The sequence below is a fragment of the Cherax quadricarinatus genome, chromosome 16 (genome assembly GCF_038502225.1).
Source record: "Cherax quadricarinatus isolate ZL_2023a chromosome 16, ASM3850222v1, whole genome shotgun sequence".
Lineage (NCBI taxonomy): Eukaryota > Metazoa > Arthropoda > Malacostraca > Decapoda > Parastacidae > Cherax > Cherax quadricarinatus.
In genome coordinates, this window is record NC_091307.1 from 15,988,921 (window position 1) to 16,004,531 (window position 15,611).

Below are 15,611 nucleotides of genomic sequence, written 5' to 3' on the forward strand. Positions count from 1 at the left end.
TTATGACAAGAAAACAGAAAAGAGCGAAATGTTGAAGTTGCAATATGATTGTTCGGCGAGTCATTAATCAGTCTTAAAGACCGACAACACAAACGAGTTTTTCACAGATTAGACTCAAAACCCTGCCGACACCTGTTCAGGGCAGATGTTTGAGATGGACCAGATACAAAGGTCATTTACAGCTCTCATAGAGCCAATAAAGCATATAAATTATTGAGAACGCCTTAAAGTCCTAAATGTGTGTTCACTGGAGCTGAGGAGAGAGAGAGAGAAATGATAATACACACCTGGAAAGTACTTGAGGGCCTTCTTCCAAATCTGCACACTACCTTAACAACGTACTGGAGCTAGGGATTATGTGCAAAATAAACCCAGTGAACAGCAGGAGCGCCGTGGGAACAGTCAAAGAACATTGTATCAACATTCGTAGCCCAAGACTATTCAAAATCTTACCAGAAGATACCAGAAACATTGCTGAGACAAGTGTAGAAGTCTTCAGAGGGAAACTGGACAAATATCTTCACTAGATACCAGATCAACCAGACTTAGATGGATATGTGGGCCAGCAGGCCGCCAGTAGGAACAGCCTGGCTGACCAGGCAAGCAACAAACGAGTCTGGTTCAAGGCCGGACTCCAGTAGAAAAACTCGAAACCCATCAAAGGTATATTAAATGGTAAAAATATTTCCATTATTACTGGCATAAGTAACCCAACTTGACTTTGAAAAAGCCATCGATTGCATTCTGCCCCAGACTCTGACTCGTGCAACTCCATATCCATCAAGTGAAAAAAAAAAACACTAACATAGCACCACTCCACAAAGGTGGCAGTAATCACAAAAAAAAGACTGACAGCGCTGACGTCCCATTATAATAAAAAATGAAGCGCTAAACCTACAAGGGTCATACAGCGCAGAGCTGACGTCCCATATCAAAAATCTTCGAGTGTCTTAAGAGGCAAGACTGATACTCCCATGGAATCTCAAGAATTGCACATCCCAGGGCAACATGGGTTTAGAGCAGGTCGTTCCTGCCTCCTGTAATTGTAGAGAAATTCAAGGCTGCCACAGCGAAAAGATCTTTTCTCCAAGGCACAGCATTGGCCCACCTTCTATTTCTCATTCTTATATCCAACATCAGCGGAGCGTTGGTATTTATGTTGGAGACCGTGCGGCTAGCACCAACAGCCTGGTTGATCAAGCCTTTCACCGGGAAGCCTGGTCCGGAACCTGGCCGAAAAGGCGTCGACACTCTTAACACTCTCCAGGCACACTCCCCTCACTACGTTTCAAGAACACCTGAGGGTTGCCTGAAGAAGATTACGGTATTACCACCCCTACGACCCCAGCCAGGTCTGGGGTTAATTTCTTAAGTCACATTAGTTTATCTTTTATGCTGTAATCAGAACCTTTATACCTTTGACTGGTCGAGTTTTTTTCTACTGCCGCAGTCCAGTCTGAAGGTATGCCATCGTGTAGTTGTGGGCAAAATCCTTAAGCCAAATCAACCTCGGCTAACTTTCCCTACCTTCCACACCCTGTGATGGGGCGAGATAATAGTAGTAGTCAACAACAACCTAGGGCGGTGTCCTCGTGGGTGTGGACAAGGGGGCCAATCAGCCGTACACATCTGTACAGTTACTTGGACCTGTAGCACCTAGTCTTGTTACTCATTATTTGAATGTTAACTCGCACAAGGAATAATTGTACAATTCTTCCCCCAAGCAGCATGCTGTTGTGGTTGGCGAGGTACTGCACAAATAAAGAAATCTTTGGAAGGTACTTGATTAACTGGGCTGTGATTGGTATATGGGCTTGAGGGCTGCATAAAGCAATAGCCGCACTGATCAGACGACGCACTATGAAAGACTGGCCGCAATCCAGGCTGCGGGAACAGCACCCCAGAAACGGGTTACAGGTATGTCCCCAAGCAGTCCCAAGCCACGTCTCAAATCGATAATTACTGCATCTGGAGTAGCCCATAGTGACCTCATGGTATAATTGTTCAGTGTAAAAGGGAACTCGTACCTGACTGTCAGCGAAATCTGCCTAACACCCACTGAACTTCACTGTACCACTACTTTACACACGGCTAAGAAATCCCTTAGGTCTCCGTGGATGAAATTATAATTAAATAAATTTGATAAGTCATACATACCTGAGATTATCCTGCGCAATGAGTAGTGGAGGCTCGATCCTCCGTCTGCTAATCAAGACCCAGTCTCTGATCAATGAGGCTTCTTCCACGGATGAGGAAACCACCAGAAGGTATCTCTCAGATGTAACTTAGACCAAGCACAATGTAAACTAACTGTAACATTACAAACTATCTGGCCACATGAGGAAAAGACATCATTAATTACAAGTATAAAACAACTATCTTTAACTGATAATATAAGCCATCACACATGACATGAAGCATGACACAGACTACAATAAAAATGTATTTCGAAAATATAGTATACAGCAACCATCCAGAGATACAACCGTCCTCTTAAATGAGTGGGAAAGGGAAACCTGTTAAATATTTTGCTCTCTGCCAGGATTGTTGATTTTGTCTGTCTCATGAATACGTAAGATGATGGGTAAATCTTATAAACTTCTGCTTACATTGTGTACACAAACCTTTACTTTTTTATGTGCTTCTTAACAGTTCTTAATCCTGTAATATTTTCTTTCCAGCGGAGGAGGCCTGGTCTAAGACCGGGCCATGGGGAGAATAATCCCCAGAACCTCATAAGCAGCAACAGCTTGGTTCTCTAGAAGTTAACAAAAAAAGTCTGACTTCAGGCGGGATGCAGGGATACAATTATTCTCGAAATTGGGCACAAACATGTCATACGCTATTCAAAATCATTCGAGAAGACCTTAAAGAGGGAATAAACAAGAACATTAATTTCACTGTAGATATAAACTCTGAAAAAAGCACCAGGAAGCTTCATGATGTGGATAAATGAATGTTATGCTTGGAGACGTAGCAGAGATAATTCAAGGTGCATCATCATCAATCTTAGGGTAGGAAAATATCAACGGCATTAATAAATTTATATATTGTCATACAGGGCTCATAGCCGGGTTACGTGGGTAGAAAAACTCTGAAAATGTCACAAGAATAAGTATGTATACTAAGGAGTGATAAGTATTGGGGGAAACCCGAAAAAGAGCACACTTGTCACCATTACTATCTTGCCAGAGGCAAGCGGATACTATAGGGTTCAGATGTCCACTGAAACTGCACTATTCATACCCCTCCTTCAGAGTACAGGTACTGTACTTTCCAGCTTCAAGACAAGTCTAGATAATCGATTTCCCTGAATTCCTTCAAAAATGATACCTTGCTCACATTCCAATAGCATGTCAGGTCTTAAAAACCACTTGCCTCCACTAACTCCTATCTAAAATGCTCACATACACCTGTCAGATGTCCAAGATCTGAGTGTGTGCGCCCCCCCCCCTTACACACATTGTGGCCACTTCATTAAGTACACCTGCTCGTTAATGCAAATATCTAATCAGCCAATTATGTGGCAGCACCTTGATGTTTAAAAACACGCAGAAATGATTAAGAGGTTCAGATGCTTCTCAGATCAAACATCAGAATGGGAAAGAAATGCGATCTAAGTGACTTGACCGTGGAATAGTTGTTGGTGCCATACGGGTTGGTGCGAGTGCCTACACCAAACACTATCGCTAGTACCAGTAACCTAAATGATCAGGCCGTCAACCAGGAGGCTTCAACCAACGGTAGACTGACAGAGGGGGAGGAGATATTTAAGACAAAATACTTGGAAAAAAAAAAAACAGTAAAAAAAAAAAAAAAAAAAAAAAGAGGGGGGGAGTCAAAAACACGAACAATAGGGTGACAAGATTAAAGAACAAAGACCAGCTAGAGGTGAGATAAAGATTGAAAAAAAAAAATTCTATGCAGAGATAAAATGGAAAGAACAAATACAGGACATAACGAATAATAGAAAAGAAGAAACACATCTAACAGAGGAAACTTTTCAGGTATCTCGACATTTTCTTGATCGATCAGGCCGTGGTACCTAATTACGGACTGCTAGCTGTGAGTACAAATGTCTTGACTGATCAGGCCGTGACCCCGTAGTTTTGGTCAGAGACCGGACTGAGGCAGCGATAATTACAGAAACCATCACCAGGTAGAGGGAGGAGAGTAAATTTAGAAAAAAAAAATTAGGTTGTGACAAAACGTGGTGGAGGGTGAGGGGAGGGGGAAGAGAGCGAGTAGAGATGAGTAGTTACAGAGAAATTTGGTAGGTGCAAAACAAACCTAATAAAAAGTAGGGGTGGCACGAATACTCTAAGAGATAACATAGAAAGTGAAAGAAGGACAAGACTCCCACCATACAAAAGGGGCGATTACCAACAGACTCTTTGCAGTCTTCAAGAGGGGACTTGACACGTTACTCACGTCTGTTCCTGATCAGCCGAGCTGTGGCTTATACGCTGGTCTGTGAGGCCAGGATTAACCTGACTGATCAGACTTTGATACACCAGGAAGCCTGGGACCAGGTCGCAGGGAGCTTGGCTCCCAGGTAGGACAAAAAGAGAAAGTACAGAAAAAGACAAGAATATTGAAACAGCCATGAAATGCTAAAGACGGCGAGATAAGGTAACGAAAAGAGAAAACATGAACAATTATTGCTATTCCATTCATGGGGGAGCGCTAAACCCATAGAGGTTACAGAGCGCCTGGGGAAAGGAAGGCATTCCCGTTCGACGCACAAAAGGGAAGGGCAAGTACAATTCCTCTGGACAAGAGGTTCCCACTGGCGTCAAGGAACTTCCCGTGTGTGGGGGGAAGGGGCAGGGATAAATCGAGAAAAGGGGGGAATAGGACAAATAAAACATGAGAAAGGATGGGGATAGGGTCAAATAAAATGAACAGTAAACGGGGGGAGGGGAGTAGAGAACTAAAACACGAGAAAGGTAAGGAAATAGAGAAAATGAAAACGAGAGAAAGATAAGGGGAAAGAAAACAAGAAAAAAGACAGGGTTATTTGAGGAGGAATGTTAAAATAGGGACACAGAAACACAGGAAAGGACAGAGGGACAAAGAAATCTAGGAAAAGAACAAGCGGATGGGGACAAAGAAACGACAGGAAAGGGACAGAAAACGAGGGGAAAGGGACAGAAAACGGGGGGATAGGGGCAGAGAAAACTGACAACGAAGGGAGGATTGGTATGCGGACAACACCCATTGTGCCTCCATGTTATTGGTGATTCTTCCCTCCACCCCCGTATCCTATCCACCCACTAGGCAACCCGGGATTATGGACAACTATACTCTAAATTAATACGTTTTGTCATGCAGGGAGTCGAGGGAGAGATGAACATTCTGATGCAGGAACATCATTACATCACAGTACAATAATGAGAGTTAAGGTACGGCGCACAAAATTTTAGTCTATATTACTTTTTCCTGTGCATCTATTGCGTAAAGACTAATTTTAAACAATTAAGAAAGTTAAAATTTACATTCAGCTGTACTTGTGGGTATAATAATAATAATAATAATAATAATAATAATAATAATAATAATAATAATAATATAGGTACAGACAAAGGAATAGATGCAAGTCGAACAGTTCAAGGATATCATCCCAACTAACGTAGTTTGGCTGCGTTATGTCAACGACATCCTCATCATCCCATCCAGAAGATTCACTTAACATTTACACCTCCCAGAGAAGGATCAACGCTGGGGATTGTTTAAAGTTCCTGGCGGACGTAAAGTCCTCTAAAAAAAAAAAATCCCTAACTCGCACGCTATGTCTGTACATTCCATTCCAGTTGCAGACTGTACCTGTTAGCACCCCTATAGCTCTCACAGCCAGCCATCACATTAGCTGATCTGGTTTACACAGCTGTACATTAATATAATTGCAATAAACACACTGCTATATACATTCCTTAGCGGTAAATTATGTAGAATTAACGTAGGATAATCTGAGTCATCCTATGATTAAGAACCGCGTCTAGCGATTTTCCCTAGCAAATAAATTAATATAACCCTCAGACATAGACAGTTATGTAAACCACAGCACTGTATCATCTTTTGCAGACGATACTAGGATCTGCATGAGTGTGTATCCATTGAGTATACGGCAAAGCTTCAGGAAGATATAAACCAAGTTTTCCAATGGGCAAAAGAGAACAATATGATGTTCAATGAAGACAAATTCCAACTACTCCGTTATGGAAAACTGGAGGAAATAATAACTAGGACTGAGTATACTACAAACTCCAATCACACAATAGAGCTGAAAAGTAATGTGAAGGACCTGGGTGTGGTAATGTCCGAAGACCTCACCTTCAAGGACCACAACAATGCCACTATCACATCTGCTAGGAAACTGATAGGATGGATAATGAGAACATTCAAGACAAGAGATGCTAAGTCAATGATGATCTTTTTTAAATCACTTATTCTTTCTAGGCTGGAATACTGCTGTACATTAACATCCCCATTCAAGGCAGGTGAAATTGCAGAGCTAGAGAATGTACGGAGAACCTTTACTGCACGTATAAGTTCCATCAAACACCTTAACTACTGGGAGCGCCTGAAAGCACTTGACTTGTACTCACTAGAGCGCAGGCGAGAGATATATATCATAATCTACACCTGGAAGATTCTGGAGGAACTGGTCCCTAATATGCAAACAGCAATCACTCCATACGAAAGCAAAAGACTTGGCAGGCGATGCAACATACCCCCAGTGAAAAGTAGGGGCGTCACTAGTACACTAAGAGAAAACACAATAAGTGTCCGGGGCCCAAGACTGTTCAACAGCCTCCCACCAGCAATAAGGGGCATTACGGGAAAATCCCTGGTTGTCTTCAAGAAGGAGCTGGACAAATACCTAAAGACGGTGCCGGATCAGCCGGGCTGTGGTTCGTACGTTGGATTACGTGCGGCCAGCAGTAACAGCCTCGTTGATCAGGCCCTGATCCACCGGGAGGCCTGGTCGTGGACCGGGCCGAGGGGGCGTTGATCCCCGGAATGCCCTCCAGGTAGACTCCAGGTAGGGCGAGTTGTGTACTTTTAACCATGAGGAAACCCTACTAGCTGTCCTTGCAATCAAACAGCTTCCACGCCTTGGTTCTCTCACACCGGAAACACGCTACCAACAACCTACACAGACAATGGTCATCCCTATATAACATTACCATCATTATCTCAGTGGGACAGGACACCAGGTGTACCAGCTGCCTAGGTATAGCATACTCATAGATGAACTTATCGCACAGCGTCTTACATTAACAAATTGGGGGCCTGTCACTAGACATTATGTGCCTCCGTAATAAGACTATCAACTAAGTATAATGGCCACACGCGCCCCAATACAACAGCTACGATTTTGGAATGCAATGTGTCACCACTATTGCAATATGACGTCTTCGTTATCATTATCTCTCGACTTATATATTAACGCTAATAGAAGTTTGTCAAATATGTTACCTATATTAAGTACCAGAGTATACTTCAGTTTCACATAAAGGTAGGTAGGTAATGGTACAAGATGGTTAATGGTACAAGCGGTATGGAATTTCATTGTCGACGTTTCATCCACTAAGTGGTCTACATATAAAGCCTCAGATGTATTTGTCCCTCTTTACCACAATATCACAACAAGATCCAGAAACTATTTCCGCTATATCTTTGCAGAACACTTATTACTATCACGTGCGGTGACTTATAGCTCAGTCATGGAGGGCTCGGCTCAACCCGGGTGAGGCCAGAGGTACTCAAGAACTTCAACAGAAGTCACCGCTTAGATTACTGGAGTTACTAACTCTCCAAGGCTTATAATCCGAAAATCTTTTACTTACTTTTTTCATATTCAAAGAACTTGTTGGTAGGTAGACAGTAACCGTGAAAGGCGCTACTCTGCCAGGACTGCTGTTTTGTTTCGTGAACACTATGACGGCAAGATTTTAGAAGCTTTTGTTTATATCTACTACTATTTGCTTCTTTTTCAGTTTAGGAGGCACGTTTCGAGACCAGGCTGCACGGGTGATGATCAAGGAATCATTAACACAGGGATTCTCAACTTTTCCTCCATCATAAACCCCCTTGGCTTGATGTATTTCTCTATTTACCCCCTTACTTCCATACAAAAAAATTATCGCCATCATAAAGGGACAGAAAAACGAGGTCAGAAAAAATAAATTATTCAATTATTCAATCATCAGTTGCATCAAATATTTACTCCTTGCCATGTAACTTTTTACCCCTGGTTGAGAATCACTGCATTAATAGATAACTTTAATAAATTCCATTTTCTTACTTTTAAAGTCTCTACAATTCTTGATTATTTTGGAAAAGATGGAGAGAACCTGCAAGAGATCTTCAAACATCCAAAAAACAATTCGTAATTAAGATTCCAAGTTTACTCTATCCCTACAATGTTTACATAACTCAACCCACATCTGGCACACTGCTTTGTACTGGAAGAAGGTCTGAGTCAAGGTCCTCTAGGGAGAATACGGCAATTTCACCTTCGAATAATTGTTCTGCTCAGATATTTTTTCCCCCTTTCCACTTTACGCTCTTCACTGGCTATCCTTCTCTGAGTGACGGCACTACATGCCCAGGTTCCTGAATTTTTTATTCATTTTAATCAGAGGAAGCATTGCACCCAAAGGGATCATATAGCGCCAAGGGAATGGGAGGCGTTCAGACTCGATCCAAGGAACAAGATCCTTGGATCAAGAGCCCCTCACTGGCATAAAGGAACCTCCCTTGAGGGGCCACGTTCCTGGCTGAACTAGCACACACTCGACTAATGTGAATACTCAATTACTGTTCATGAGAGTTGAATCACTACTTCTATGGTAGACAACATGCAAATAGCAAACAGCAAGGTACAACATCAATACGAATTTAAACTAATTATTTGAACACTATGTATAAAATACTAAGCCAATTTCTTCGGCTGTGCACCTCACCTTATAAAACTTAATCATAAGGTACTTTGACGGTGAAGTGTGTTAGAGGTGCCAAGACGATTTACTTGCGTTGTGTTGCTAGCCGACTGATATATTTGTGATTTATTACTTTGGACGTGGCCAGTTATGCATTTTTGTTTGGAAACTGAGCAATAACCAGGCTGTTGCTGCCTGCGACCCGTAGGCCAAAACAGCCATCACAACCAGGCAAATCTAGCACTGCTTGCAGAAGCGATCGAGTTCTGATAATTTACTCACTGGTGGGCAATACCATGGTAGAATATACAGACAGTATGTAAAAAAGACACACTATACAGGTTATATCTGGCATTTTTATTTATGAAGACTTTCGGTCCACTCGAAATTTTATCAATGCATAGAGAATAAGGAGTTTGGAGAGAGAGAGAGAGAGAGAGAGAGAGAGAGAGAGAGAGAGAGAGAGAGAGAGAGAGAGAGAGAGAGAGAGATAGAGAGAGAGAGAGAGAGAGAGAGAGACCTAAGATGAAAGAATGAAGTCGAGTAGATTGTCTCACGAAAGCTACACGATAGCTAACAAATCAAAGAACGGGTGGGGCGTGAACCCATGACAAGTCACAGTGGGGACCATGCTAACATTATGTTGTACACTATACTGGATGAATCCTGGTAATCCGGCATGAATCAGTGGTTAGCCCACTGGCCTGAAAGTTTAGGAATTTATTTGCCATTGGTTCGTTCCCCACCCATTCTGTGATTTTGAATAAGCCATTAGTGGGATTTTCATACTTTCCGGCATTGCAGTCATATTGTTCTGAACTGTGAAATTAGTTCTCTTTTCCGTAAAACTAACAAGTTAATATCTGGCGTGTGATGAAAGTGCGACCAGTCTACAGAGTTTAGTCATCACTTTGCAACATCCTTTGTGAAGGCTGAGTTTTGTCAGAGCCTTGTAGCACCTCCGGTATGTGTCCATAATATAAGCTTCGTCCACAGTACACTGAGGGACTGTGCTAGTGATATGCATTTAATTAAAATTAAGTTCCTCGAATCGGGTACTAACGCAAAGTGAATGGCATTCTAAAACTGAAATTTGAAAATTACACGTTAATATCTGACTTATTCGTTGGGTTTATTTATTGATTGATGGTTCCGGCAATCTCTGCCTGTGTGGTGATGGTTGACTATTTTTTTCAGTCAGATTGCTGATGTTTGCAGCTTGCACTCAGACTCGAGGCACCACAGCTCGACTGGCTATGTACAGTTTGCAGAAAATTATGTTTATTGAAAACAGGTAAGGGTTGGCTGGAAAGTGGGAAGATGGATATTTAACTTCTTAACGGAAGGAATCTTTACAGTAGTAGTAATACTATAAACAGAGTGAAGTCAGAGGCTGCCACAGTGAAAAGCCCTGTTCCTCAAGGTACGGTACTCTCCCCGCTTCCGTTTGTCATTATTCTAGCCGACATTGAAAAGGACATAAATCATAGCACCGTAGCATCATTTGCTGACGACAGCAGATTCTCTATGAGTGGGGCATTCGTCGAAGACCGTGAATCTTCAGGCGGATATAAAGTCTTCCGGTGGGCCTCAAATAATAATATGTCGTCATCTTTAAAAACGTGAAGTTTCAATTGCTCCTCTATGGAAAATGGAGGAAATAAAAAGCATAAGAGAGTTCAGGACAAGCTCAAAGCATTCAACAGAGCGAAAGTGTCATATGTGAGACATAGGAGTAATGATGTCGGAAGGTCTCACATTCAAGGATCACAACAGTGTTGCCACACGAAAAAATGACAGGTTGGATAACTAACTTTCAGGACAAGAGATACTGATCCAATAATGATTCTCCTTAAATCACTTGTTCTTTCCAGGATGGGATACTGCTGTATACTGAAGGAAGCGCCCCTTCAAGGCAGGCAAGATTATAGAGTTGAAACACGTACAGAGAACTTTCACTGCTCATATATATTCAATCAGGCTTCTGAACTACAGGGAACATTTTCAGTCCTTTCAACGGTATTCCTTGGACCGTAGGCGGGAAAGGTATATCATAATTTACACCTGGAAAATCCTGGATGGACTAGTCTCAAACCTGAACACCGAAATCACTCCGTAATACAAGAGACTTGGCAGTGTAAAACACTTGCATAAAAAGCAGGGACGCGAAGAGTACACCAAGACAGAGAACTCGATGAATGCCAAAAAATTCCTGATTCTTCAACACCCTCCCTCTATGCAGAACGGGAATTACCCACAAACCTTTGGCCATCTTCAAGAGGGAACTAGGAAAGTTACTCAAATCAATACCTGACCAGCCAGGCTGTGGTTCGTACATTGGAGTGCGTGTGGCCAGCAGTAAGAGCCAGGTTGATCAGGCCTTTATCCTCTGGGAGGCCTAGTCTGGGAGCGGCCATGGAGGACGTCTATCCCCAGAAACATTCTTCAGGCAAGAGAGACTACAAATTAATTACGGTACTGACAATTCAAAATATTCCTATACAGAAATGGGGCAACGTTACTGGCAAGAATAGGGGTGCCAAAAGGAAAATATTTTGACTTTCTCTCTCTCTAGTACTTAATATATTCTACCACCTTTTGGAAACTTGCAATCCACCACAGACTTTCTTTGTTTTGACCAGTCTTCTTCCCTTGCCATTTCTGACGGTTAAAACCAACTAATCAGATATGTTCTGGTAAATGCATCAGACCTTTAGGTCTTCGGGGCAGGTCTAACAAAAAGATAAGATCAGCGCTACTTGAGACTGGGGGAGAAAAGGCCAACACAAAAACAGCTGGACCCTCCTACCTTAGTCCAACAAAAAATGAAAGATATGCACACTGATTTTTTTTTTTTTTACAAATTATAAGGCTTACACACTCAAATGCTATCTTAGATAATGGGATCGTAATATGAAACTGTTAATGGTTCCAGAGACCATAGTCCCTGTCACCTAGTCTTAAACCAGGCCTCTTAAAATGAAAAAGTACTACAGGAATAAGTACTATTGAGAAACATGCAGAGAAAAGTGAATACTGAATGTAAGATTTATCTGCCATCTTGCATGTTCTGAGGATTAACAAAAAAGAACTGCAATCCTGCCAGACCCCAAACATTTAATAGGCTTACATTTCACACTTGTAAGAGAAGACGGTTAATATTTCCCTAAATGATTGCTGTCTACCAAACTATCACAAAGGTTAATATTAATGTATTGGTTACCATTCAGCTCACACCCATTCACCAACTCGATAACTAGCACTTTAGTGAACTTTGCTATTTAGACGTGCTGCCTGTACATTAAAGAGATATCAACAGTAAGTGGAACGCGTTTTTGTGTGGGTTCATTTTGATGTGTCCAGTATAAAGAGGAGGCATTGTTACCTCGTTTCGTTTCCCCCTCAAGAGTATTTTTGCAAACACCTGCATATTCTCACCGTCACTTATAAGTCATGGAGATTATTTTGAGAAAAGTATAAGCAGCCTGCAATACTACATCGCATTTTCTCGCCCTATTCCTTTATTAAAAAAAAGTAATATATTCCGCCGACAAAAAGTTTCGCATATACGAGTGTGCGCGATTGCGTCCCTGTGAATGTTTATAATGTGCACACGTTGCACACTAGGGCATTGCAGCACTGAGGAAGGTAGGGGATTGAGCAAACTGTAAAAATACAGGAGTCAACCACAATATAGCGGAAGTGTCCTCTTTGTCCCTCACCTCACGTTTCCACACCACTGCATTTCTAGACCACTACGATATATGAATCATCCCATCAACAAAAATATATAAATTTAACTCAGAAAAAAGCTCGACAGGCATGCCGCAAGAAATATGAAAGAAACTGACTGATAAAAGATACCCTTGGTATCATGATTGATGCTAGAAAAAAAATCCGAGATTAAAAAAATGTACTGTATTTATAATGTATATACTTTTCATACGTCTGTTGGTGATTCCAGGAATCACCACCCCCGCGGCTCGGTCTCAGACCAGACCTCGTTAGAAAGGAAATATTAATGGAATAAGAAACAGGCAGGAAAATAAGGATAGGTGCATACCGAATTTTAGTAGAAGTTTGTAAGAATTAGCTGCCATCTTAGGAATTCATGCGATAATAAGATCAACAATCCTGCCAAAGTATAAAACATTTAACGGGCTTCCATTTCAAACTTATAGGACGGTAGTACATTTCTGGATGTTTACGACCTGCCAACCAAAAAAACAAAAAACAGAGAAAAAGTCTGATAAATGATGGGATAAAAAATGAGAGATTACCTACTTCTTTGACAATCCTACAAGATGTCATTCTCTGGTAAAACAAGGTGATGACAGATGAGAAAGAACTGGTAATTTCTATCATGGTCTCGGGAACTGTGGAGCTATCTGCACATAATCTTCCCCGGAGTGTGACCCTTGACCAACAAGTGACGTACGATACTAGGGAAAAACCCTGTAATCGTCACAAGCAGGAGGCTGGTCATGAACCACACCAAGTACCCGTGAATAAACAAGACAATGCTCTCACAGACAAGGTGGCGTCGTATATTGTCACGTTCGAACCTCAATTGTGACATACAAGTGTGGACCAATTAAGGAGTGTTGAAAGCTCGATCCTCCCTCTACTGAAAGACAAGACCCAAGAACCCCCAGCCAGAGCGCACTTGGCTGTAGCAAATACGAGCTTATGACAGGGCCCAACAAAAATTACTGCTCTAGCAGTAATTTAATTAATATCAGCCAAAAACATACAATGTCCTGGAATTAAGATTCCAAGATATTCACGCTAGAATCACTTTAAATGGTAACAAGCAAATTATCCATAGTAAAAAATTACTTTGGGAAGTATGACAGCAAGTTTTGATGTAAAAATAGACTGTTCCAGTAAGGCTTCCACAACAAATAATAGTTAAACAACGTTTGCTGCAGACTTATCCCGGAATAGACCCACCAAGAAGTGGGCCCCAAAGATATAGGACGGAAAAAATCATCTTAATACCAACAGGGTACGTCCAGTAACCAATCTTAGGTAACGCCCAAGCAGCTACCTTTGGAAGCACGACAAGATTAACTCTGACAAGTTATAGTACATTTTCAGAGATGTGTAAAATGCATATGATTATCATAGCACGATCATCGTTGAGGAAACATGAATACTTTCCACACGGTACCACCAGTCAGCGATTAACACCAAAAGTCAGTGGCACGTAGCTTCTGAGTATCCACCAGGAGGTTAGGAATTGGGAGATAAGGAAAATTTCCACATCAAAGTAAATATGAGAGTAATGCAAAGAATCCAAAGTAGGCAAGAGGGACGGGCTCTCCGTGATATACACATAACAACATAAGATCTTGTGCAGTTGAGACGAGGATGGCGTTAAGCATCCCACGCTGTGTAGGCTAACACACGTGAGATCAATAGAGTGCATGCACGAAGCCTCTGGTCAAGAGTTGAATTAAGAAAATGGGTCTCCCTTACGCCCACTGAGATACATAGGCAAAGGACAGCGGCAGCTGGGTTCAGGCACAGACTTACTTTAAACTGCAAAGCATAGCGATTGGCTACGCACATGTAAGGTGTTTAGGACACCAGTTTTGAGAACATCAACGCACAATGGGTAAGTCGCACTCTGAATGCTTCATTGAGGAACCCCGTCCTCTTAGTGAAGAGTGGCATCCCACTCGAACACAACTTTCGATGCAAGAGGTACTTTTTAAAATGGGCACCCTTTTCCTAAGATAAAAGTTGTGCCACGTCCAAAATATCCCATGCCTAAATAATGTCTTGTGAACTTTCTCTAGATCAAAGACGACGATGTATGTTTAAAACAGAAAAATCAATTTTATACATACCTTACCTCTGATATACCTTTGACAAGTTCCGAGAGTTTTTCTACTCCCGGAGTTTGGCAATGGGCTATGCTTGTCTGGTGGTTGCCTGGTCAACCAGGCTCTTGCTGTTGGTGGCCTGCAGCCCCACATATCCATCACAGCCTGATTTTGTCCCAACAGTGCTTCTGATATCGTCTGGTAAGATAACGAATAATCTGGGACCACGAATGTTGATACAGTGTTCTCTTATTGTGTTTACTGCACTCCTGCTTTTCACTGGGTTTATCTTGCACTTCCTCCCATATCTCCTACTCCAGCATGTTGTTATGGCAGTGTGCAGATTTGGGACAAGGCCCTCAAGCACCTTCCAGGTATATATTTTCATGTATCTCTCTCCTCCACTCCAGTGAGTACATATTTAAAACTTTGAGATGTTTCCAGTAATTTAAATACTTTATTAGCTCTTTGCAGGCTGTAAATAATCTTTGTATTTGTTCCAACTCTGACATTTCCCGTGCCCTGAATGGGGCCTTCAACATTGAACAATATTTCAAATGAATGAGAACGAGCGATTTAAAAAGTGTCACCACTAACGCTATTTCATTTGTTTTGAAGGATCTCATTACCCACCCCATCATCCTCCTGGCTATCATGACCTTTGTCTTACGTTCTCTGAAAGAAAGGTCAGCTGACCGAATTATTCCCACGTCTTCCACGTGTTACTTTCTTTCTATTTAACTATCCTCTTGAGTTTTGTATACAGTGTTCCTTCCTTTCGAGCTCTTCATTTTTTCCATGCCTAAGCTGGAACTTACCACTACTGAATGTC

At 41.8% G+C, this 15,611-nt stretch overlaps 1 protein-coding gene across 3 annotated transcripts in view; it reads right to left on the reverse strand.

Annotated features, from left to right (window-relative positions):
* Positions 1-15,611, reverse strand: part of Rap2l (Ras-associated protein 2-like) — a 240,021-nt gene that overhangs the window by 190,641 nt on the left and 33,769 nt on the right. Inside the window, exon 2 of one of the 3 annotated variants that reach the window (XM_070085429.1) lies at positions 2,625-2,758. The exons of the other annotated variants lie outside the window; for them this stretch is intronic. The gene's annotated coding sequence lies outside the window, so the exon portion shown is untranslated. The remainder of the gene's footprint in view (positions 1-2,624; positions 2,759-15,611) is intronic. 3 annotated transcript variants of the gene reach the window in all.